Here is a 25,629-nt window from a genome sequence, read left to right as displayed (position 1 = left end):
ATGGGAGATCTTTCCATCTTCTGATAACTTCAATTTATTTCTTCACAGACTTGAAGTTATTGTCTTTTGGGTCTTTCACTTGCTTGGTTAGAGTTACCCCAAGATATTTTATATTATTTGCAGCTATTGTGAAAGGTGTTTCCCTGATTTTTTTCTCAGCCCATTTGTTGTTTGTATATAGGAGGGCTACTGATTTTTTTTTCTTACTTAATCTTGTATCCAGCACTTTGTGGAGGGTGTTTATCATCTGTAGGAGTTCCCAGGTACTTTGGGGTCGCTTATGTATACTATCATATAATCTGAGAACAGAGATACTTTGACTTCTTCCTTTCCTATTTGTATCCCCTTGATCTCCTTGTCTTATTACTCTAGCTAGAACTTCAAGTACTATATTGAATAGATATGAAGAAAGTGAACAGCCTTGTCTTCTTTCTGATTTTAGTGGAATTGCTTTGAGTTTCTTTCTATTTAATTTGATGTTGGCTATAGGCTTGCTATAAATTACCTTTATTATGTTTAAGTATGTCCCTTGTATCCCTAGTCTCTCCAAGACTTTTATTATGAAGAGGTGTTAGATTTTGTCAAAGGCTTTTTTGGCATCTAAAGAGATGGTAGTGTTTGGTTTTTTTGTTGTTTATTTGTTTGTTTTCAGTCTATTTATATTTATATTGACAGACTTTCTGTTGTTGTTGTTATGTTGAACCATCCCTGTATCTCTGGGATGAAACCTACTTGATCATGGTGGATTAGTATGTTCTTAGATTCAATTTGAAAGTATTTTATTGAGTATTTTTACATCAATGTTCATGAGGGAAATTGGTCTGTAATTCTTTCTTTGTTTGGTTTCGGTATCAGGGTGACTGTGACTTCATAAAATGAATTTGGCAATGTTCCTTTTGTTTTCATTTTGTGGAATAATTTGAGTGGTATTGGTATTAGCTCTTCTTTAAAAGTCTGGTATAATTCTGTGCTAAAACTGTCTGGCCCTGGGATTTTTGTTTGTTTGTTTGTTTGGGAGACTTTTAAAGAGAGCTTCTATTTTACTGGGGGTTATAGGTCTATTAAAATTGTTTATCTGATCTTGATTTAACTTTAGTAAGTTAAGTAAGTTTAGTAGTATCTATCAAGAAAATTGTTTATTTCTTTTAGATTTTCCAATTTTGTGAAGTACAGGTTTTTTAAGTATTGTCTAATGATCCTTTGCATTTCCTTAGTGTCCGTTGTTATGTACCCTTTTCATTTCTGATCTTTTAATTTGGATATTCTCTTTCTGCCTTTTAGTTCATTTGGATAAGGCTTTGTCATCTATCTGGTTGATTTTCTCAAAGAACAAACTCCTTGTTTCATTGACTCTTTGTGTTGTTCCTTTTGCTTTTATTTTACTGATTTCAGCCCTCAGCTTGATCACTTCTTGACATCCACTCTTCTTGGATGTCTCTGCTTCTTTTTGTTTTAGAGCTTTTAGGTGTGCTGTTAAGTTGCTAGTATGAAATTTCTGCAATTACTTTTTGAAGGTATTTAGTGCTATAAACTTTCCTCTTATCACTACTTTCATTGAGTCCCATAAGTTTGGGTATGTTGTACATTTATTTTAATTGAATTCTAGAAAGTCTTTAATTTCCTTATTTATTTCTCCCTTGACCCAGTAGTCATTCAGTAGAGTATTCAATTTCTATGAGTTTGTAGCCTTTCTGTTGTTGTTGAAATCTATCTTCAATCCATGGTGGTCTGACAGGATACAGGGAGTTATTTCAATTTTCTTGTATCTATTGAGACTTACTTTGTGACGGAATATGCGTCACTTTGGGAGAAATTTCTGTGAGGTGCTGAGAGGAAGGTGTATTCTTTTGTGTTTGGTAAAATGTTCTATAGACATCTGTTAAGTCCACTTGGTTCATAACCGCTGTTAGCTCTATTATTTCTCTGTTTAGTTTTTGTCTGGATAACCTGTTCATTGGTGAGAGTGGAGTAATGAAGTCTCCTAGTATTAATATGTGATGTTTGGTGTGTGATTTAAGCTTTAGTAATGTTTATTTTACAAATATGGGTGCCCTTGTGCTTTGGGGGCATAGATGTTAAGAATTGAAACATCATCTTGGTGACTTTTTTCTTTGATGAGTATGAAATGTCCTTCCCCATCTTTTTTGATTAATTTTGGTTGGAAGTCTGTTTTGTTAGCTATTAGAATAGCTACACCAGCTTTCTTCTTGGGTCCATTTGCTTGGAAAATCTTTTGACAACCATTTACTCTGAAATAATGTCTATCTTTGATGCTGAAGTGTGTTTATTGTATGAAGCAGAAGAATAGATCCTGTTTTTTCATCCATTCTGTTAGTCTTTTTATTGGAGAATTGAGTCTAATGATATTGAGAGATATTAATGACTAATGATTGTTAATTCCTATTAATTTGTTGGTGGTGGTAGTGGTGGTGGTAGTGTATGTGTGTGTGTGTGTGTGTGTGTGTGTGTGTGTGTTTCCTATCTTTTGGTTTTGTTGGTGTGAGACTATTTATTTCCTGTGTTCTCATGGGTGTAGTTAAAATCCTTAAGTTGGAGTTTTCTTTCTAGCACCTTTTATAGGGAATTTTTTAAGTTTCTGGGTAAATGTTATTTAAATTTGACTTTTTTGTGCAATATTTTGTTTTCTCTATTTTGGTGATTGAAAGTTTTGCTGGATATAGTAGTCTGGGCTGGTATCTGTGGTCTCTTAGAGTCCCCACCATTCTGACTTTTAGAGTCTCCATTGAGAAGTCAGGTGTAATTCTCATATGTCTGCCTTTATATAGTACTTGGCCTTTTTCCATTAATGCTTTTAATATTCTTTCTTTGTTGTGCATCTTTAGTGTTCTGATTATTATATGATAGGGGACTTTATTTTCTTGTCCAATCTGTCTGGTATTCAGTAAGCTTCTTGTACCTTCTTAAGGTTGGGAAAATTTTATTCTATGATTTTGTTAAAAATATTCTCTCCTTCTATTCCTATTATTTTTAGGTTTAGTCTTTTCATGGTGTCCCAGATTTCCTAGATGCTTTGTACAGAAATTTTTTAGATTTAACATTTTCTTTAACTAGTATACCAATTTCCTCTAGACTGAGATTCTCTCTTCCATCTCTTATATTCTGTTGGTGATATTTGCATCTGTAGTTCCTGTTTGATTACATAGATTTTCCATCTCCAGGTTTCCCTCAGTTTGTGTTTTCTTTAATGCTTTTGCTTGCATTTTCTGATCTTGAACAGTCTTATACATTTCCTTCACCCATTTGTTAGTTTTCTCTTGGCTTTCTTTAAGGGATTATTTATTTCCTCCTATTTTTCATGTTTTCCTGAAGGAATTTATTCATCTCTTCCAATTGTTTCTTTGTATTTTCCTCGATTTTCAAAAGGGATTTATTCACTTCCTTTTTAAGGACATCTGTCTTCTTCATAAAGTTGGTTTTAAGGTTTTAAGGTCATTTCCTTGTGCTTCAGCTGTGCTGGAATTTTCAGGGCTTACTATAGTACAATAGCTGAGTACTGATGGTGCCATATTGCCCTGGCTGTTGCTTATTTTGTTCTTACACTGACATTTTAGGCATCTGGATTTGGAATGAATATAGATCTAGGTGTAGATTTCTGAGTTTGTCTTTGTTGCCTGTGTGTTTTGTTGCATGATTTCTGTTTCCTCTTTGGTCATCATGTCTTTGTGTTCCATATTTTTGGGATCCAGTGTGACCTCTGGTCCAGCAGGGATTCTCTGTCAGCGTTGGGGTCTGGTCCAGCAGGGGGGTCTCTGTTCTTCTGACTGCTGTGGCCTGTACCTGTTCTTCTGACATGGCATGTACCTGACAAATTTTTCTTCTCTTTTAACTGTTCTTGTGTGCACACAAATATTCCTTAATACATAAATACAACCTGTTTAGACTGGACAATGTTACTTGCATGTATATGTTTTCAGAGCTGACCGTTTGGTATTGGATAACCAAGGGATGTAGTCTGTTGGTGTTGTCCTTGTTCAGTTCATACATGTTGATGACAATCCTGTGACTCTAACATTGTTTCCCCTCCTTCTTCTACAGTGATATATGAACCTGACATGTGGGAGTTGTAATGTAGATGTATCTCTTGACACAGGGCTCCACAGTTTTACATTTTGGTTGGTTATGATTTACTGTGATGGTCTCTGTTGTAAAGAGAAACTTCCTTGATGTGAGCTTTCTCACAGTACCCAACAGAGATAACATCACCCCCTAAACGAAGCCTGCTCTGGGCAGGGTGCCAGGACAGTGAATTGCTTAGCTCATCTCTGAAAGCATTCTTTAGCCCCTCCTCAGATTTCCCCAGGCTCCAAACAGCTGACAACACCCTGTCCTCCAAGGAAACTGTTTAATTTTCTCTATTGCCTCCCTGCCCTGGGATTCATTTTCTTCAACTGTAGCTGTTATTTACCTTTCTGGTTGCTTTTCTGCCACCTGCAAATACCCCGAGAGAATGTTGGGCTTCTAAGACATTTCCATTTGGAAGTTTGTCTTTTTGTCACAAAATGGCCTACTGGGCAAAGAACTGCCCTTGCCTTGATGGCTGACAGTACAAATGCAATGCTGTCCTTTCTGGACAAGCGGGACACAAGGAAAGCGACCACTGTACTCTGCCAAGACAGGGTAAGATGGTCTCTCATAATTCCTGCTTCTAAAAATGGTCTGTCAGATACTCTAGGCCTGTAGCCAATTTGAATGCACCAACAATGCTGAGAAACATTAGGTGGCTGTCCAGGCTGCCAGCTGTCTTGGTCTACTCTTGCAAGATTCCCGAAAGTTGCTTGCATCCATCTACCATTTCTCAGGTACCATTATGTTCCTTCTCAGGTCTTTGATGGGATTGAAGACTAGCAGTTATAGTTACAACTTAGTATATATAATATCTTAGATAGAACATATTAAGTATTAGATTCAGGTTCTTTAGGATAGGACACCTTTGAATGATCTTTATAACATGCCATTTATCTATGCTCTATACTTCTCTGGATTTTAGTATGTGTTTCTTGCTTGGTATTGTTTGCATTGGTTGTAGTTACATCTTATCTAGGTCATTATCCCTCATTATTTCTGGACAATATTTGATAACCATTCCTTTGTATATAGTCTTGTATTAGTTTAGAACCTTCTTATTTAGACAAAAAGGGGGAGATGTAGTAGGTAGCCATTCCAGCTTGGATCTGGAAGTTCCAACCCCCATTGAGACTCTGGCAACTGTCACGCCTACGAGGCGGGGCCAGGGGAGGTGCCTGGAGACCCAAGAGCTGGATGGGCCAGTGCTCTTTCTGTGCGCTTGCTCTGTGTGCTCTTTCTGTGTGCTCTCTCTGTGCCGGGACACTGAACGGTGAAGGTGGACTGTGCAGAGCTCCGGAGAACACCGCTGGACTGCGTTACACCTTCCCCAGACCCTGCGACCTACCTTTCACTTAATTTGTGAGTTACACCATTAAATAAATGTCCTTTTAACTACATGGAGTGGCCAAAATAATTTCTCCAATATCCCGGGGCTGAAATGAAGTTCTCTTGCAAGCTATAACAACTGCTGATTAATGATTTTTGGTATGACCAACATAACAAGTCCTTTTCATCTAGATAGTCAAGGGCTTGGTTGATACGGGATAGATCCATAGTGTCAACATAATGGGAGGCTGTGCCCTTCACGATGGCAGAGACCAAAGAAACTACTGAGAAAGGGAGTAAAATGCACATATACAGAGCGTGAAATAACTCACTAGCTCTCCTTATCATTCTCCTTACTAATAACAGCAATACATGGAGTGAGCATAGAAGATTCCAGCTGAGTCCCTCCTAATTGGACTTGGGCTGCTTGTAGCCTTTAGATACAGCATAGATGTTTTCCCTTTGGTCCAGTCTGCCTTTAATTCTATACTGCACTCCTCCTACTCACAACTCGATTTGAGGGAAAAAAGATTTACTTTACCAAATAAAAATGAATGAATAATAATATATACATATATAATTTATGAATGTATATGTCAGAGAGAAACGGAGACAGAGAAAGATGAAGCTATCCCAAAGGCTGAAATTCTGTACATTAGCCTGCTCTCCTAGAGAAAATTCAAAATGGAAATTTGTGATTAAAGCACCAGATCAGAGGGACAGTCACAATTGGCTCATGTATGAACAGTGGCCGATCAGCAGTGGACAAGCATCTGCGTGATGGGCAGAAAGAGCAGTGTGCTTTCTGAGGGCTCTCAAGTCCCTTTGGAAGTGGCCTCAGCCTGTCTGCCTTGGCTTTCTTTCAGGCTCTTCAAAAGCACAACAAAGGTAGCTTAAGTTAGTCATTCCCAAACGAGACATGGGTCAAGCATTCACACACTGGTGACTTAAGAATTCTTGGGTGGTGGGGGGAGGGGCGTGAATCTAACTGTGTCTACATATATGTCATAATCTGAAAGTTTGTCCAGACTGTAGGTAAAGTAGCTTTGTCTTCAAGACCTTATATAAGTCATTGGCCCAATGCTTTCTAGAGCACACCAATGAATGGCCTGCTAATTCCCAGGACAAGAGATCTGGGAAGCAGTGGAAGCCCCCGGGGAGTTCTTGGGGGGGACGCAGGCCTTAGATAAGAGCTCATAAGCAAGGCATAAACTCATGAAATCATAGGAAAAATCCATAGGCCCGTGTGACCTCTATGGTGCCCCTACATGCTGTCCTTGTCCTGAGTCCTCTCCAACCCCATGTCGCTACCTGATGAACTACTGTCTGCATTAAGCTTTTCACAGTTTGGATGGCTCAAGCTTTAGCTCTGGAAGGTCCAGCGATGACAATATTAATCAGGTCTTCTCTGGTTTTTCCTCAGTCTTCAGATATCTGGTTTCATTTTCTAAGCTCTACTGCTGCATAAGACAAATGCTTGCTCAATTTCCATAATGCTCACCCTCCTCTTTAACCCTCGTCTTGTCTGAAAGGAGCCAAGGCTCACAGCAATCTGGCACTGAGGCTCTTTCTTTCTTGGTTTTCCTTTTGATTTATTTTTTTCCCCTGGCCAATGAGGAGGAAAACATCATCAGCAAAGGTCAGAGTTGCCACGTTTCTCAAGCCCGTTCACACTTGAGGCTCCTTTTGTATGCATCTCGCCTTCTTAGTCAGTGAAACACAAGCAGAATATAACTCCAGGGTGGCACTTTCCTTCAGTACTTTAGAGACATGTTTCCCTCAATTCACCTTTGGAGCTTTCTGTGGAATAGTTTGTTGCCAGATGGATATTTTCTTCGTACAAAGTAACTTTTTTTCTCTCTGCCAGATGCTTAAATAACTCTCTTTAATTTTGGATTTCTATAATTTAACTAGAATATATTCCAATGTCAAACACGTAGACTCAAACTTGCCCAGCATCTTGTCTCTCTCATTTGTCAGATTTGCTTTCTGCATTCCCTCCTCGCTCCCCCACACTCTCTCCCATTTGTCAATGCGGCTCTTCAGAAGCGCTCTGAGAATGGTCCCTGCTGCTCTCTGCTCTGAGAATGGTCCCTGCTGCTCTCTGCTCTGAGAATGGTCCCTTCTGCTCTCTGCTCTGAGAATGGTCCCTGCTGCTGTCTGCCATGATTGGCCTGCAGCAAGTTTTGCAATGGCGTGTCACCTTGTTAGTCTTTCCTGTGAATGCCAGGCTTGTCTTTTTTGTTTGTTTTTGAGATTCTATTTTAATTACAACATTCTCCTTCCCTTTCCTCCCTCCAAACTCTCCTATTACCCTCCCCCATCAACTCTTCTTCAAATTCATGGCCTCTCTTTTCATCAGTTGTTACTTCATGCATATATGTATGTATTTGTATATACATAAATATATATATTTTCAAATACAACATGTTGAATCCATATAATGTTACTTGTATTTATGTTTTCAGGGTTGACAATTTGTCATTGGACAACCATGTGGTGTGCTGTTCCCTCGAGAGGGCCACTTCTCCAAGCTTCACCCGGTTGCCTGTAGCGTTCTGTGTAAGGTTGAAGCCCCCTTGGCTTTCTTCCATGCTGTTTCGTACATTCATTGGTGTCATCCTTGTTCACCCCACATTTGGGTGGCCATGTTGCTGAGACTCTACTGGTGTAGTGTCACGTATTTCTAGAAGATACAATCTCACAGCCAAGTCCCTGATCCTCTGGCTCCTACAGTCTTTCCACACCCTCTTCCGCAATGTTCCCTGAGCCTTAGGTGTGGGTGTAAGCCGGTCTTCCCTATGAACCGATGTGACCTTGTGCTCTGTCTGTAGAGATCTCAGTTTATCGTTAATTTTGTGCTTGCTGTGTTTATGTCCTTATTTAAAACCTCATACACTTCACAATTTCATCAAGCTCATCTTAAGTTCTTCATAATTGAGCCCACCTTACGTTTTCTACCACAATGTGTCTGTAAAGACCTAGTGATGTATGCCGGGTGGTAATGGCACATGCCTTGAATCCTGGCACTCTGGAGGCAGAAGCAGGCAGATCCCTGTGAGTTCGAGGCCAGCCTGGGCTACAAAGCAAGTTCCAGGACAGGCACAAAGCTACACAGAGAAAACCTGTCTCAAAAAACCAGGACAAAAGGAAAAAAAAAATCCAGTCATGTTTTCTTCTTGCATTGGTTGTGTTTTATGACATGTTAATTTTGCATGTTATAACTCACCTTCTAATCCCAATCTTGCAATACATTTTCCTTTTTTTAGTCATATCCATATATTTGTAGTTCTGTTTTTCTACAACTGTTTTCTTTCTTGAATCTACTGTGACTGGTAAGACATTAACCTCTGGTTTATCTGGGACTCTCCAATCTCTTCAGAGACACTAAGAGAAAGTGAACACAACCGATTCCTTGATCATGATGGTCTAAACATAGCAGTGCCTCTTCCTTTCTGGTGACATGCTCTACATTCATTTTCCTGCCTCAATATTTCCAAATAAAACTGTAATTTAAAACAGGAACAGGTGGGCTAGAAAAATGGCTTAGTAGTTAAGAGCTCTTGCGGCTTTTGCAGAGGACCTGACTTCAATTCCAAGCATCCATGTTGGGCAGCTCACAACCACCTATAACTCCAGCTCCAGGGGGTCTTATGACCTCTTCTGGCCTCTGCACATACATGCGTGCACACGCGCACACACTAAAACATGATGTAATTCTTATTAGATTTTTTTTTTATTAAGAAAGATCAGGTATTTATGGTTAATTTTCATTGTTGATGTTACTGACTTTAGAATTACCTAGGAAACATCTCTGGGTGTGTCTGTGAGGGTGTTTCTGGAAAGGTTCAAGTAGGAGGAAAGGAATCAGTTTGAGGGTGGTCAGTGCCACCCCATGGGCTGGGGTCCTGGACTGAATAAAAAGGAGAAAGCGAGCTGAGCACCTGTACTTTTCTGTCTCTGTCTCCTGACTGCAGACACAATGTCACTGCTGCCTCAAGCTCCTGCTGGATGTCCTCCCTGCCACGAAGGACTGGATCCCTTCAAACTGTAAAGGGAAATCAACTCTTAAGTTTATTCTTATTGGGTATTTGACCACTATAACAAGAAAAATAACTAACATGAGGCCCCACCCCCACATAGTGATTGCTCATGCGTTTGAAATATATCTTAATAGTAATAGAGGTGATAGAATGTAGTTCATTAGTCCTTGATACAACCATGGGATTAATCATCAGGTTGATTTTGTGTGTGTGTGTGTGTGTGTGTGTGTGTGTGTGTGTGTGTGTGTGTGTGTGTACTTACTCCTGGTGGCTGCCCAGACCCCTAGGCATAGAGCTCTGGATGTTCTACCCTCTTCCATCATTATCCTCTCTATGGGTTCGCCTGTGCAGCCCAGAGGGTCTGGTCACTGCTTTGTCATCTCACAATGCTGAGGCACCCTCCATAATTTATAATCCACAAAATACCTGCAAAGATAAATAAGTAGATGCCATGGTATCTTCCAAAATTATCTTTCTTCTCATTTCTAGGGTATTTATAGAAGATCCTAAGACTTTTGAACTAAAACTGAAAATCAACCTATGTTGAATTAAGACAGGAGAGTCTCTGGGAGCTCTAAATGGGCTTTACAGTTGTGTGCATTTAGAGCTTCTCTGTGTTGACCAGGAGCTGGAAAGGAGCTGCCAATCATGCAACAAGATGTTGCAAATCAATGTAAAGCTGACCGTGTTCTCCCTCAGTCCTTCCCCTGGCAATACTCCAAGTGCTTTCAGCACTTTACTTTGAATCCAGACTTTATCAACACAGACTTGAAATATGTTAGTTCTGAAATACCAAGTGGAATTTGGTTACAGTGTGTTGCTATTCAGGAGGCCCTTAGCTGACTTTATTCTAATGAGCAAGGAGTTGTGAATTCTAATGATGATTATGCCAATCTCTGAATAACCTTTGAAACTAGGGTTCCTTTTACTTAAAAGATAACATGGGATGGGCACATCAATCATTTGTAAACCATCAGCCCTGAAAACATACATTCAAGTAACAGCATATGGACACAATAAACTATATTTGAGAATATATATATATATATATATATATATATATATATATATATATAGTGCATGTATGTATATACATCGCACAAATATATATTTATATGTACGTGCAATAACAATTGATGAAAAAAGAGGCCATGAGTTTGAAGGCAACCAGAGGGGGTATATAGGAGCAGTCGTGGAGGGAAAAGTGGTGTAATTAAAATACAATTTCAAACAACAAAATAAAGAAGTAATCATAAATTTAGAATACTTGTGGGAAAAAAGAGACATATTACTGTAGCGATGTGATTTTATGGGTCTCTCATGTAGAGATCTCACATGTCAAACATACTTATGTCATTTCATTCTACCTTTCACTCATTAGTGAAAATTCTGTTTAGGTGGTTGATTGCATCTGTGAGTCATTTCTATATCCCTGTCATTATTTTGACACAGACTTATTCTCTACAGAACACACTTTCTCATCATTTTCAAAATGGACAGGCTGAGAACTTTCTAAACATTCGTGCTTTGCCTTAATTCCATGTAACAATTCCTTTCTCAGTTTATCTTGTCTTCTCAAGTTGTGCTGAAAAAGGAAAACATTGGTCTCACTTTCAACCCTTAGCTTCAGATCGCCAATGAATATTCCAGCTTATCACCCACAGTATCTTCCCTCCACGAATTACCAGAGTGGAATTCAGCGAAGTCCCTTCCCACTTTATTACTTCCCCTCCAGGGATTACTTCCCCTCCACTACCCCCAGCCTTTATCAGAAGCAGTGTGTTCTCCCGATTTCTGCCAATAGTCTTCATGGCAGAAGGCTCTTTTTCTAGTATGTGCCTCAAAGTCCTATAAACTCTACTCATTATCCACTTCTAAAAACACATCTGCCTTATTCAATTTTGGTTTGACTATAATAAACATGAGTTTAGGGAAGAAAGAAATCATTCCACAACACAGAATAGTGCTGAGTTATAGGGACTCCAGGGAAGTGACCTTGTGCAATGCATCTACCAGTTTTTATAGTCTCAATATTATTGTAACTTTAACCCTCACACAAAAAAGAGACCATAGAAATATAAGGAAGGTTTAGGAGCTCTGGCTCACAGAATATCAAATTTTTAAAAAACTATGAAGTAACTGCTACTGTAACCTACAAAATGTTCTAGACTAGGAAACAGGCATGCTGTGAACGCAAGCATCTTGCTAAAGTCACACAAGGAAGAAGATTATAATGGAGTAACCCTGACCTAAATTCAACACACACTTACTCTTCTTTGTCGTTCTGCTGTTCATGAAGTATTCCTCTCATGCTATGTAGAAAGGCCACCCAAATAAGCAAGGAAATCCCGACTAGTCCACCCACAGGGAGGCTGAGATTACACATAGGAAGCCCAGAATATCCACACACAGAATACAGCATCATCTACAAATATGCCACAGGACACACCCGCCCAAATTAAGATACATCTTTATAGAATCAGTAATGTCCCAACACAGAATACACTCTTGGCAAAATGGATGGTGATCTCTTTGTCCTCCCCAGCCAATGAGATCTTCCTTCACCTTGCCTTGCTAGCTGTGTGCTTTTGTCGTCCATTGTTGAGTCCTCTCTGTGACCTTAGCCAGTGTCGTGCCCCTGGTTCTTTCTTCGGAATCTGTAGCAGCTCATGGCACATGTCCTCTTTCAGGCAACTGCTCTCAGATGAGGTCAATCTACTCTCCAAGAGGATATTAGCAATGTATTCAGAGATTCTTATTTACTACAATTCATGGGGAGAACGGGGTGCAACTGATATCCAGAGTGTCAATATCAGGGATGATACAAAACATCCCATAATGTTTTGGGAGCACAGTTTGTCCTCCTGCAATGAATTACTCGGGCTGAAATGTTGATATCACTAAGGTTTGAGATTGCTTGACAGGAAGGGTATTCGTTCCGCACATAGTAGGATGTCAGCAACCCAATCATGAAGAACAAGGTTGGGGGAACGCCATTCAATATACATATTTCTACTTCTCTCCGATGCTTTGCAGATGACTGTGACCATGTACAAAGCTGTGCTTGACTAAGTAATGAGATATGGCTTAGTCAGGATAAATAACTTGATTTGTTTTTCTTCCCAGTAAGTAATTTTTTTTGGAAAGGCTCCATTTGAATTTTTACAGAATCCAAATTTCCAGCCTTAAGTTTTCTATCTATTTGCATTGGAAATATTTTTATTTCTAAAAATGTCACTGAACTCTAAAATTACTAGGGTTAATATCATCTTGTGAGAATGGTACATAGCTTTGCATGGATATTTGATGCAAAATTAAGCATGTAGGCTTAGTGATGTTATTATTTTTAATATTGCTGTGAGTCAACAAAAATAAGTAATCTAGTCAATTTTACTGTCAACAGTGACCCTGATGGTGGTTGACTTTAGTTTTACACTGGCCAGTTAAACACTCAAAAAAACTCCAGACGACCCTGTATTGAAATCCTTTTTCTCACTTCCACCTGATCTGCAGGCTTCTGCACACCTTGAGCAGTGGCTTCGAGGCATTTGTATTTCCAAATGAATGCCCCAAGTTCTGGCTTGTCTCTAATTATTTTGGGCGTCATTCTTTAGATCAGATATCCACACCTTGAACATCTAGTCAGCTCTTGTCCAAATCCCAGCATTTCATCAACCTGCCCCAAGCCAACCCCTCCTAATCAAACTTCCAGGTGGCAGCATCTTCTCACGGTCTCCTGCAGCCAGCAATGTTCTAGATATCTTTAAACGCCACTTTTTATGCTTGACCTCCTTACCAAATCCAAATCCAAATCCACATCCTCACAACTCAGATACACTGCTTCTGGCCTAGCTTTCCTCCTTCGAAATCACATTGCACCAGCCTTTGCTTTTGAAAAATGGAAGTCCGTTTTAAAGAGCTGGAACGAGATGCTGCTGTAGATTTCCCTGCTCTTGGGTCAAGGCATAGACGCTGGTACAAGTGCGGTCCCAGGGGCCAAGGCTCCACCCAACACTGCCAGGAGACCCTGATAACATTGTCCATGTAGTGCTGGTCCTACAGATAGGAATGATGCAAGGTGCGGGGAATCATTTGTTTTAATGGGATTCGTGTGTGTGTGTGTGTGTGTGTGTGTGTGTGTGTGTGTGTGTGTGTGTGTGTGTGTGTGTGAGCTGTGTGTGCTACACAGCAGAGCTGGACAAACACACAAGGGTGTTTCCCCAACCTTGTTCTTCATGATTGGGTTGCTGACATCCTACTATGTGCGGAACGAATACCCTTCCTGTCAAGCAATCTCAAACCTTAGTGACATCAACATTTCAGCCTGAGTAATTCATTGCAGGAGGACAAACTGTGCTCCTAAAACATTATGGGATGTTTTGTATCATCCCTGATATTGACACTCTGGATATTCACATCTCTGCATCTATGTGAATTCTTGTGCTCTTCCTATGCCTCTTTTTCTTGTTTGGTTGTTTTGTCCTATTCTGATTTGTTTGTTTTGTTTTGACTTATTGTAGTTTATTTTATGATTATTCTTTAGATTGCCTGTTTATTTCCTAAGGAGAGACTGAAAAAATGTGGAACTGGATGGGAGGGGAGATGGGGAAGAACTGGACAGTGAGGAGGAGGAGGAACCATAATAAGAATATATTACATAAATATTCTGTTTTCGATAAAAAATATTTGAGAGGACCACCAAGGCCAGGCAATATATAGCAGGATTAGATTCCCTACAAGTCAGGTTAAGAGTCCATTGTATGAAGCTGTGGGGTAAAGCCAAAGTCTCAGTGAAGACCCCAGGGTGTTGGAGATGCCATGGCTGGAGAATGTCGGAGGCAAACTGCAAGCATGGAGGTGAAACCAACCCCCAAAGAGCTGTGTGTGCTACACAGCAGAGCTGGAGCAGTGGAGATACTCAAGCCCTGGGGAGGCCAGCTGACTCTATCAGGAGTTCAAGGGCCGGGCATGGAGCTGCAGGATGTGATGGTTTCCTCATTGAGTTTGGGTCTGATCATTCTTTACTATGCCCAGATTCCTCTCTTTTGGAACAATAGTGTTGGAGAATGTGTAATTGTATGTGGGAAGTATATAGGGTGTTTTTTTTTTTTTTTTTTAAATATCTTTGCCATAGTGAAGAGAATGTTTTGAAGCTTTGAATAGAGTTAGATTTTGGGTTTTGAAAAGTGTTGGGACTGTTAACATTTTAAATGCATTTATAGGTGAAAATGAAACCTGGGAGGCAGAGATGGAATGTTATAATTCAAAGTGATGCGTTGGGTGTTATTGACAAGGAGTGGAGTTGTTCATCTTGATTGTCAAGTTTATGGGATTTATGGACAATATGATAACAAATCTCTGGGAAGATCTGTGAGGGATTTTCTAGATTATGTTCACTAGGTGAAAAGACCCACCTCAAATGTGGATGGCACCGTTCCATGGATCCTGGACTACATAAGGAGGATGAAGTTAGCTGAGTACAAGCATTCCTCACTCTCTGTTTCCTGGCTGTGGATGCAACTGGTGGCCTCCTGCTTGAACTGTAAGTCACAGTAACCCCTTCCTTAAGTTGGGTTGGGCAGGCATTTTTATCATAGCAATGAAGCAGTAACTGTTAATACTACAAGATGTCAGGAAGGTGTGAAGAGTGGTCAGGGACAGGGATGGTGAGTATGTTAAAAATTATTCATGAAATTCTCAAAAATTAATAATATATTGCAAAAATAATAATACAAAGCCCAAGCCAAGCCCTCTAAACTCTGTAGAAGGGTAAGCTACACGGCCTCTTTTTTTAGTTCTAATCCTCACATGCTGTAAGCATGTAACTTATTTTGTGTGTTCTATTATCATTATGTGTTTATTGCCATTGTAATTCATAAGCTAAAATTATGAAAAGTGAAGCTTCTATCTAAGCTTTATCTTCATCTTCCAGTTTGACTGTTAACTTCTCCCGCACCCTTCGTCACAAAGTAAAAAAATCAAATTCTTTGTGTGCTTCTCAGTTCTAATGTGGCAGCAACCAGGCGCTTATGGTGTGAATCTGCATCTCTACTTCCTCAGAGGTAGCTCATTTAGCTACACAAGCTTTCAGTATACATTTCTTTCGTGGATGAGCAAATAATGTCAGTAAAACAATTGATAGTAAATGATCATTTAATGGAAACTTTACTTTGCTTTATATTCCTCAAGCTTGAAATGCTGGGTCTGCTCTCACCCATTGCTTCATCCTTGATGAAATATTGATATCAAATGCCCATGATCTAAGCGCATGGCCTGGATTTCAGGGTCTGAATGAATCTTTGCTGTGAACAACTCAGGTGTTCGGTCTGTTCCAAATACAGATGTATGGTTAGGTAATGCTCCCGCTCCAGACAGTGGTCATCAGAAAAGACAGGGGTAAAAAAAGGCAGGGATGAAATGGGAATCAAGAAAATAGGTTACAATTCAACATGGGTACTTGATGTGGTGGTGTGCCAGCTGGGAGATGCTGGTGAGAGGGGAGGGGAGGTGAGAGGCAGAGCTGCCACCTGGTCCAGCGGAAAGGAAGGACTGAGGTTATAGAGGCAGAATTAACCCAAGGCGGCTGGTTGGCAGCTTGGACCACACGGGAGGCATTACTGGGTGTGTCTCAAGCAAACCCTGTAGATCAGTTAGAACACAACGCCTCCAGCTCCAGGCATCTTTGACTGACATGCTATCACAGGGACCTTAAATTAGTTTACTCATTTTATCCAAACACACGCCATTGGGGACCTTCGGAGGGCAATCTCAGACTATGCAGTAGGAAAACAAAAGAGAGGAACTAGAGCAGCAGATGCCAAAGGGCAGGCACCAGGTATCAAGTGTCCTGAAGATACATTTTTAAATAGAGTGTATAGGAAGGCGTCTAAAAATCAGAACAATGTGACTAGTGTTAATAAGTTACTAGATTAAAAAAAACCATATGAGACACACAGTATATGTGTCTATTGATATGAAGGAAGCTGGGATTTTCTTTTGTGGGTTCTTAGTTTCATTAATACAAGAATTAAAAATTCACTCAGAAGGAAACTCAATGACATTAGAGTTTGAGAGACAACTAACCAGGCAAACTAGGTGAAAATCTTGGCAGCTGCTAGAAGGGAAGAGGTAGATGGAGGGAAAGTTCTTAAGTTAAACATGGAGGTTGGTAAGTAACTACAGAAAGGGAGATAGAGACTTCAGAGAAACATCGAGCAAGCCCAGAGTACCCACCCAGGGAAGCATGCTAGGCTTCTGAGTCCTCAGGGAAGCATGCTAGGCTTCTGAGTCCTCAGGGAAGCATGCTAGGCTTCTGAGTGCTCAGGGAAGCATGCTAGGGTTCTGAGTGCCTGGGGAAGCATGCTAGGTTTTTGAGTGCCTGGGGAAGCATGCTAGGGTTCTAAGAACCCAGGGAAGCATGCTAGGCTTCTGAGTGCCTGGGGAAGCATGCTAGGGTTTTGAGTGCCTGGGGAAGCATGCTAGGATTCTGGCTGGAATCCAAGTAAGGATAGCAAGGAGGACAATTTCTTCTAGAGTGGGAGGTTTAAGTCTATTACCTCATGAAGGGCCTCTGCCAAGGACATTTCCAGAGGTTTCCTGGTTAGCTCCCTGGTCCTAAAACTGCCTAACCAGTTTCTGCCCACTGCTCTGGTTATGATCTTAGGTCCCATGATCATCCCTCAAGGCCTGACAGTCAACAAGACTGGAGATCCTAAACTCTTTTCTGACCCCAACTACAGCCCATTTCCTAAATGATTTGGGGATCTCAGTTCTTGAAAATGAGAGATTGTGAGGTTAGAGGCCATGCAGCTGCCAGGCAGGCATTCATTTAGGAGGAGAGATAATGGGGAACCAGGAACCCAGCCCTCCCTTCTGGAATTCCTGGCCTCTAGAAAGACAAGGATCAAAGCTCCTCACTACCCAGGTCCCTGCCTGTTCTCCAAAGACAGAGGCTTAGTGGGAAACTCTCTAGGAACTGCCAACGATGCTCTTTTGTGGTTTCATTTACTTGGGTTTTTTTTCTGTTTGTGTTTGTGTTTTGTTTTGTTTTGTTTTATCAGCTGCTTTGCCCCTGACCACCGAGCACAGATTTCTTCACGAGCAATGCTCCTACCAAGAGAGGCCTCTGCTCAGGGCTCTGCTTCTGGCTCTAGGCAGGATGCCAACAATACTCCCTGCATCTCTTAGGAATTGCTGTTTCTCTTCCTTAAGACCTCTCTTCCACTTCCTCACCTGCAAAACAGGTACTTGCTTCTACCCTGTCCCCCAGAACGAACTTTTAAAGTAGCAGCTCTTCAAACACTCTCTGCCAGAGACTTCTTTTCCTTTGGCCTTCACCATTTCTAGCTATGGACACTACCTCTCTTTAGATTTGTTTCTGGGGCTTCCTGGAAGTACCCTGTTCCTGCTCCTTGCCACTGGAATCTGTCACTGCAGCCATTTCTGAATTGTAGGTCTCCTGAACACTGGGAAGTGTTGGCCAATTGTCTTTGAGTGTGGCTAGCCCAGACAGTCCTTTTCTGTACAGATAGTTAAAGAACTGGCTTCTCCGGGTCCTGGAAGACGGTGTAAATGCACAGTGATTCTGTGCCCTTCAAGTGTGGATGAGAACAAAGCAAACAGAAAAGAGAGAGAGAGCTGGGAGAGCACACTCAAATAAAGTAAGGCAAATCATGGATGGGCTCTTTGCAATTCTTCTCTTCAGGAACAACAGATGCCTGCATATGCATATAAGACTCCAGCTGAGTCCCTGATAATTGGACTTGTACTGTTGTAGCCTTCAAGTATGACAATGTAACCTGCCTGGCTGCCAGAAGTGGGCATATACTAATGAGACACCTACATCCATTCCTTAGCTATCAGACCATTAAAATAATGGGCCTCAAGAATTTAGAATTCCATCAAGAGCCTCCTTCCTCCTTCTAGGGGATGAAAAGACTTGCTTGCTCTAGGGGCCGGCAGGGGTGGGGGATGAATCTGTAGCCAGTGGAGCATTTTTACCACCTGTGAGAAAAGATTTGCAACTTGTCAGACGACATTGCAGGAAAGACTAGTCTTGCAGGGAGGTCTGGCCTGAGACAATGGTGGGCTGATTAAAACATGACTTTTCTCGAAAACAAAAGGATTGTTTTGAGGATTAAATTATGGAGGATCTCTAATTGCCAGGGCACAATAGTCTGGTGACTATCTGTTTGTAAAGGAAAGTGTGTAGCAGGAATGATATTGGGGTGTTCATATTTTTACAACATGGGCTGTCATGTATTTTGTTTTGGCTAAGAAAACCCCTCCCCTTTTTTTCCCACGCATGAAGTTTCACATTGGAACCCAACAAAGAAGACTTAAAAGCAGATTGGTCCAGAGGTTGACTGCCTCTGCTGTACGGTCATACATGAAGACAACTGTGCCTCAACAAACCAGTTTTGACCATTGGTCATCAATAAACACATTAAAAGAGCTAAATTAATAGTGAAAAGCAGGAAGGGGAGATTTATTCAACATTGGGAAGGGGAAAGAAGAGATTCAACTACCCCTCAAGTGTATTTTCAAAGCACTAACTTGAGGGTACCAATTCTCCTCACACACACAAAAAAAATGACTTTATTCATAGATTGGGATTTTAAGGGCCACAGCTAACCAAATCCCAACAGAGATTTAAAAATCAATAAATATAACATCATACTCACATAAGGTAGAGAGGAAAATGGAGTGAGACAGAAGTATTATAGGGGCATAAACATTTTAAACACCTTTCTTCAAAAGAAATATAAAATGGCTCTGAATGGGAAACCCAACAGTCTAGGTTATAATTATATGGCAATGCTTGCAGAAACCTTTTGCACCAGACTTATTACTCCCCATTCCATATTCAGAGCACTTGATGGGTACCAACAAGGCTTTGGTATATTCAGTTCATTCTCACTGGGTCTGAATAGTGGAGAAGAAGCACTTATGCCAATGTTGAGGAAGAGAACAGTTACACTTTGATGGAGGAAAAGACACAGCGGATTACTTACTGAGTTTAGGAGAAATTGTACTGACATCCACAACAGAGAAGCTGGAAACTGGCAATAATGGAAGTTAGGTGGGCTTTAAAAGAGAATGGGTTTGCAAGAGGGAAATGGAGATGCTTAACTAACCACTGTCTAACTGGGGTGGTCCCTTAGTGCCATGTTATTAGAGGCTGTGCCACGGTACAAAAACCTAACATTGAGGTCAGTGCGCAATTGTTACATTCAAAGTCTCGATATTATGGCTCTTAGATGGAAATTTACAAAGTCTTTTTTTTTTTTTCAAAAGTAGGAAAACATTTTTCCTGCTTTATTTTGGTTTGTTGTATTGTTTGGGTGAGGGATTATGTTGTTACCTAACAGTTAAAGATAGTGTTGGACTTAATCCCAATCTTTTCATTTTTAGAGGGTTTCATTCCAAGATAACACCAATAGATTTGAATTGATATCCTATGATATTATCCATGTCCCTCAATAAGGTCTCGATGGCCTACCTGGGCCATGTGCCATGGGCAGTCAAGTCCACCATGGGCAGTCACTGGTCCCAAATTCAAATTGTTTGCAAATGGGGCCTTCCTACCTCATATGAATCAGTATGTGCAGCCTGTTCTACATAGAGTAGAAAGAAAGATGACTTGGATGATGTTCAGTATGGTCAAGCTACAACTCCCCTTTCATTCCTCTATAATTTTCATTCATTTACAGAAATCAAAAATGGCAGCTTTGCTATTAGCACTCTGTCTTCCGTGTGTTCTAATCACAATCCACTCTTCTCAATCTGCTGCAACTGTCCATGTTTCCTGGGATGTCCCTTGAGTACTCCAGGAAGCTTACAGCATAGAGCTTTTCCCCATTTTTTCCCACATGTGTCCCCAGGCTCAGTGTCCATCACAGTTCTAGAGAGGGTTTCTTTGGTTACCACATTTGATAAGGGAGGCTCTCTCCCTGTGTGCTTGCTTGCTAGAGTCTTTGCTTTTTTTTTTTTTTAAGTATCTTAGGGTTTTTATTGCCATGAAGAGATATCGTGACCATAGCAACTCTTATAAAGGAAAACCATTAACTAGGTGGCTTACAGATCAGTTCAGAGGTTCAGTCCATTATCATTGTGGTAGGATATGGAAGTATGCAGTCAGACATGGTGCTGGAGAAGTAGCTGAGAGTTCTATATCTTGCACAGCCAAGAGGAAGTGGTCTGTCTCACTGGGTGTGGCTTGAGCATATATGAGACCTCAAAGTCCACCTTCACAGTGGCACACTTCCTCCAACAAGACCACACCTACTCCAAAAAGGCCACACCTCTTAGTGCATCTCTCTTTGGGGGCTGTCTTCTTTTGAATCACCAGAACATGTTACTGAAAACAATCCCATAAATAGATGCTTTATTGATTTACTTAGTTCCCCTGTATCTGTCATACCACAGAGTTGTAATAGTTTCAGTGAGATGCTCCCCATACTCTCAGGCATTTCAATACTTGGTCCCCAGTTGGTGGCACTGTTCGGGACACTTAAGAGGTATGGCCTTGCTAGAGGAAGTTTATTACGGGGCAGGCTTTGAGAGTTAATAGACTCATGTCATTTCTAGTGTGTTCTCTCTGCTTTGTGCTGCATTTGAAGATGTGAGCCATCAGCTTCTGCCCCAGTCTCCATGCCTGCCTACCATGATGGTTGTAGATTCTTGTCCCTATGGAGCTGTAAGTCCATATAAACCCTGCAAAGTGCCTCGGTAATGCTTTATTGCAGCAACGTCCTGCAACACACAGGAAGTTATTCCAGCACTATATCAGTGGTAAATGCTTGGTGAATATTTAGTAAAGTGTTTCTTGAGGGTATCAACCAATGCGTGAATACATATCCAACTTCTTAATCTTTTTTATTCATTTTACATACCAACCACAGATCCCTCCTCTCACCCACCTCCCACATTCTTCCCCAATCCCCTCCTCCCATGGGGAGACAACTAAGCCTGGTAAATTCAGTTGAGGTAGGTCCAATCCCCTTTCCACTTTATCAGGGTTGAGCAAGGTGTCCAACCATAGGTAATGGGATCCAGAAAGCCAGCTCATGCACCATGGATAGATCCTGATCACACTCGCAGAGGGTTGCTCAAACAGACCCAGCTACACAACTGTCTCCCATGTGCAGAGGGTCTAGTCCGGACCCATGCTGGTTCCACAGCTGTCAGTCTAAAGTCTGAATGAGCTTAACTCAGTTATCTCTGTAGATTTTCCCATCATGATCTTGTCTCCCCTTGCTCATATAATCCCTCTTCCCTCTCTTTGACTAGACTCTGGGAGCTGGCCAGTGCTTGGTTATGGATCTCTGCATCTGCTTCCATGAGTTACTGAATGAAGGCTCTATGATGACATTTAGGGTATTCACCAATATGATTACAAGGGTCTCCAGTTCAGGCACCCTCACCATTGTTGCTAGTAGTCTAATCTGGGGTTGTCCTTGTAGATTCCTGGGAATTTCCCTAGCAACAGGTTTCTCCTTTATCCCACAATGTCTCCCTCTTATCAAAATATCTCTTTCCTTGCTCTCCCACTTCATCCCTCCCCCAGCTCAACCATCCTGTTCCCTCATGTTCTTATCCCACATCCCCTACCCTCTATTCCTCCCTCTCACTTCCAGTTTATTCATCAATATTTCCTCTGTTTTCCCATCCCAAGGTGATCTGTACACCCCTCTTAGTGTCCTCCTTGTTTTCTAGGTCTTCTGGAGCTATGGGTTGTAATCTGATTATCCTTTGCTTTACATCTAGTATCCACTTATGAGTGAGTACATACCATGTTTGTCTTTCTGAGTCTGGGTTACCTCACTCAGCATGATATTTTCTGGTTCCATCCATTTGTCTCCAAATTTCATGATGTCCTTGATTTTTACAGTTGAGTAATACTCCATGGTGTATATGTACCACATTTTCTTAATCCATTCTTTGGTTGAGGGGCTATGCTGCTATGAACATAGTTGAGCAATTGTCCTTGTGGTATGCTTGAACATTTCTTGGGTATATGCCCAAGAGTGGCATCATTGGGTCTTGAGTTAGATTGATTACCAATTTTCTGAGAAACTGGCATACTGATTTCCAAAGTGGCTGTACAAGTTTGCGCTCCCACCAAATGGGGAGGAGTGTTCCCCTTTTCCACAACCTCTCCAACATTGACTGTCATCAGTTTGATCTCAGTCATTCTGACAGGTGCAAGATGGTATCTCAGAGTCATGTTGATTTGCATTTCCCTGATGACTAAGGATGTTGAGCAATTCCTTAAATGTCTTTTGGCCATTTGGGATTCTTCTGTTGAGAATTCTCTGTTTAGATCTGTAGCCCATTTTTAATTTAGGTTGTTTAATATTTTGCTGTCTAGTTTCTTGAGTTCTTTATATATTTTGGAGGTCAGCCCTCTGTCAGATGTGGGGTTGATGAAGATCTTTTCCCATTCTGTAGGTTGTCATTTTGTCTTATTTACTGTGTCCTTTGTTTTACAGAAGCTTCTCAGTTTCAGAAGGTGCCATTTATTAAATGTTGCTTTCAGCGTCTGTGCTACTGGCGTTATATTTAGAAAGTGGTCTTCTGTGCCAATCCTTTCTAGGCTACTTCCTACTTTCTCCACTCTCAGGTTCAGTGTAGCTTGATTTATGTTGAGATCTTTGATCCACTTGCACTTAAGTTTTGTGCAAAGTGACAGATATGGATCTATTTGCAATTTTCTAAATGTTGACCATCCAGTTATGCCATCAACATTTGTTGAAGATACTTTCTTTTTTTTCCTTTGTACAGTTTTGGCTTCTTTGTCAAAAATTGGGTGTTCATAGGTATGTGGATTAATGTCAGGATCTTCATTTAGATTCCACTGGTCCACATGTCAGTTTTTATGCCAATACCAAGCTTCTTTTATTACTATAGCACTATAGTATAACTTGAGATCAGAGACGGTGATGCCTCTAGAAGTTGCTTTATTATACAGGATTCTTTTAGCTATCCTAGGTTTTCTGTTTTTCCATATGAAGTCAAGTATTGTCCTTTTGAGGTCTGTGAAGAATTGTGTTGGGATTTTGACGAGGATTTCATTGAATCTGTAGATTGCTGTTGGTAAGATTGCCATTTTTACTATGTTGATTGTACCTATCCATGAGCATGGGAGATTTTTCCACTTTCTGATATCTTCTTCAATTTCTTTCTTCATGGATTTAAAGTTCTTGTCATACAGGTCTTTCACTTGTTTGGTTAGAGTTACCCCAAGGTATTTTACATTATTTGTGGCTATTGTAAAGGGTAATGTTTCTCTGATTTCTTTCTGGGCCCATTTATCATTTGTGCATAGGAGGGCCACTGGTATTTCTGAGTTAATCTTGTATCCTGCCAAATTACTGAAGATGTTTATCAGTTGTAGGAGTTCCCTGGTAGAATTTTTGGGGTCACTTATGTAGACTATCCTATCATCTGCAAACAGCAAAAGTTTGAGTTCTTCCTTTCCAAGTTATATCCCCTTAATCTCCTTTTTGTTGTCTAATTGCTCTAGCTAGAACTTCTAGTACTATATTGAATAGATATGGGGAGAGTGGACAGCCTTGTCTTGTTCCTGATTTTAATGGAATTGCTTTGAGTTTCTCTACATTTAATTTGATGTTGGCTGTTGGTTTGCTATAAATTGCCTTTATTATGTTTAGGTATGTTCCTTGTTTTCCTGATCTCCCCAGGACCTTTATCATCAAGGGTGTTGGATTTTGTCAAAGGCTTTTTCAGTATCTGATGAGATGATCATGTGATTTTTTTTCAGTTTGTTTATATGATGGATTACATTGACAGATTTCCACATATTATCCATTCCTGCATCTCTGGGATGAAGATTACTTGATTATGATGGATGATTATTTGATGTGTTCTTGAACTCTGTTAGCGAGTATTTTACTGAGTATTTTTACATCAGTGTTCTTGAGGGAGACTGGTCTGCAATTCTCTTTCCTTGTTGCATCTTTGTGTGGTTTGGGTATCAAGGTAACTGTAACTTCATAAAAAGAGTTTGGCAATGTTCCTTCTGTTTCTATTGTGTGGAACAATTTAAAGAGTATTGGTATTAGCTCTTCTTTGAAATTCTGGTAGAATTCTACACTGAAACCATCTGGCCCTGGGCTGCTTTTGGTTGGAAGACTTTTAATGACTGCTTCTATTTCCATAGAAGTTATAGGTATATTTAAATTGTTCATCAGGTCTTGATTTAATTTAGGTATGTGGTACCTATCCAGAAAATTGTCCATTTCTTTTAGATTTTCCAGTTTTGTGGAGTACAGCTTTTTGAAGCATGACCTGATGGTTCTCTGGATTTCTTCATTGTCAGTTGTTATATGTAGATGAATTGCTAAACAGTCTTACTAAATAAAAACCTGGAGCCAGGTATCAGGGTTAAAACCTGAGAGATCAAAGGAATAGGAAAAGTTACAAGCCAACCTCACCTTACGAACCCTCAGCTTTCAGAGAGAGCTACTTCCTGTATACCCACACCTATATGCCATTCTGTTCTGCTCTCTTAGCCCAGCTACATCACTTCCTCTTCCTGCCCAGCTATATCACTTCCTGTCTGTCTGTACAGATCTCCAGACCTCCATGGTTAACTAGTGTTGAAATTTAAGGTGTGTGCCACCACGCCTGGTTCTGTTGCCAGTGTGGCTTTGAACTCACAGAGATCCAGATGATACTCTGTCTTCCAAATTCCAAGATTAAAGGTGTGTGCTACCATTCCCTGACCTCTACGTTTAATATAGTGGCTGGCTTTTTCCTCTGATTCTCAGATAAATTTTATTGGGGGGTACACAGATAATATATCACCACATTTCCCCTTTTTTGTCTAAAATAAAAAAATTATAACTAATGTAAGAAAAACCATATACAATAAGTACAACAACTATATACAATTTATATAAGCAATAAATGCATCAACAAAGTCTCTAGGCCTATAGGCTGAAGAGGGATACCCCCAATGTTGTTCCCAGGCAGGAAATCCAAACAAACAGACAGGAAGAGAAAGGAGAGGCAGGAGACACACCAGCCTGCTGTCCAAGGAATAACATGCCAGCAGACCAGTAAACCACGGAACATGTAGCAAAGCATAGATTAATAGAAATTGGTTAATTTAAGATATAAGAACTAGCTAACAAGAAGCTTGAGCCAT

At 40.6% G+C, this 25,629-nt stretch overlaps 1 protein-coding gene across 2 annotated transcripts in view; it reads left to right on the top strand.

Annotated features, from left to right (window-relative positions):
- The window catches only part of LOC102907262 (arylamine N-acetyltransferase 3-like), a 74,528-nt gene that overhangs the window by 44,272 nt on the left and 4,627 nt on the right, over window positions 1-25,629 (top strand). Inside the window, exon 3 of one of the 2 annotated variants that reach the window (XM_006989562.4) lies at window positions 14,856-14,997. The exons of the other annotated variant lie outside the window; for it this stretch is intronic. The gene's annotated coding sequence lies outside the window, so the exon portion shown is untranslated. The remainder of the gene's footprint in view (window positions 1-14,855; window positions 14,998-25,629) is intronic. 2 annotated transcript variants of the gene reach the window in all.

The sequence above is a fragment of the Peromyscus maniculatus genome, chromosome 17, assembly GCF_049852395.1.
Source record: "Peromyscus maniculatus bairdii isolate BWxNUB_F1_BW_parent chromosome 17, HU_Pman_BW_mat_3.1, whole genome shotgun sequence".
NCBI classification, from domain to species: domain Eukaryota; kingdom Metazoa; phylum Chordata; class Mammalia; order Rodentia; family Cricetidae; genus Peromyscus; species Peromyscus maniculatus.
Note: the sequence above shows the minus strand (reverse complement) of the source record. Positions and strands in the feature narration are given on the sequence as shown.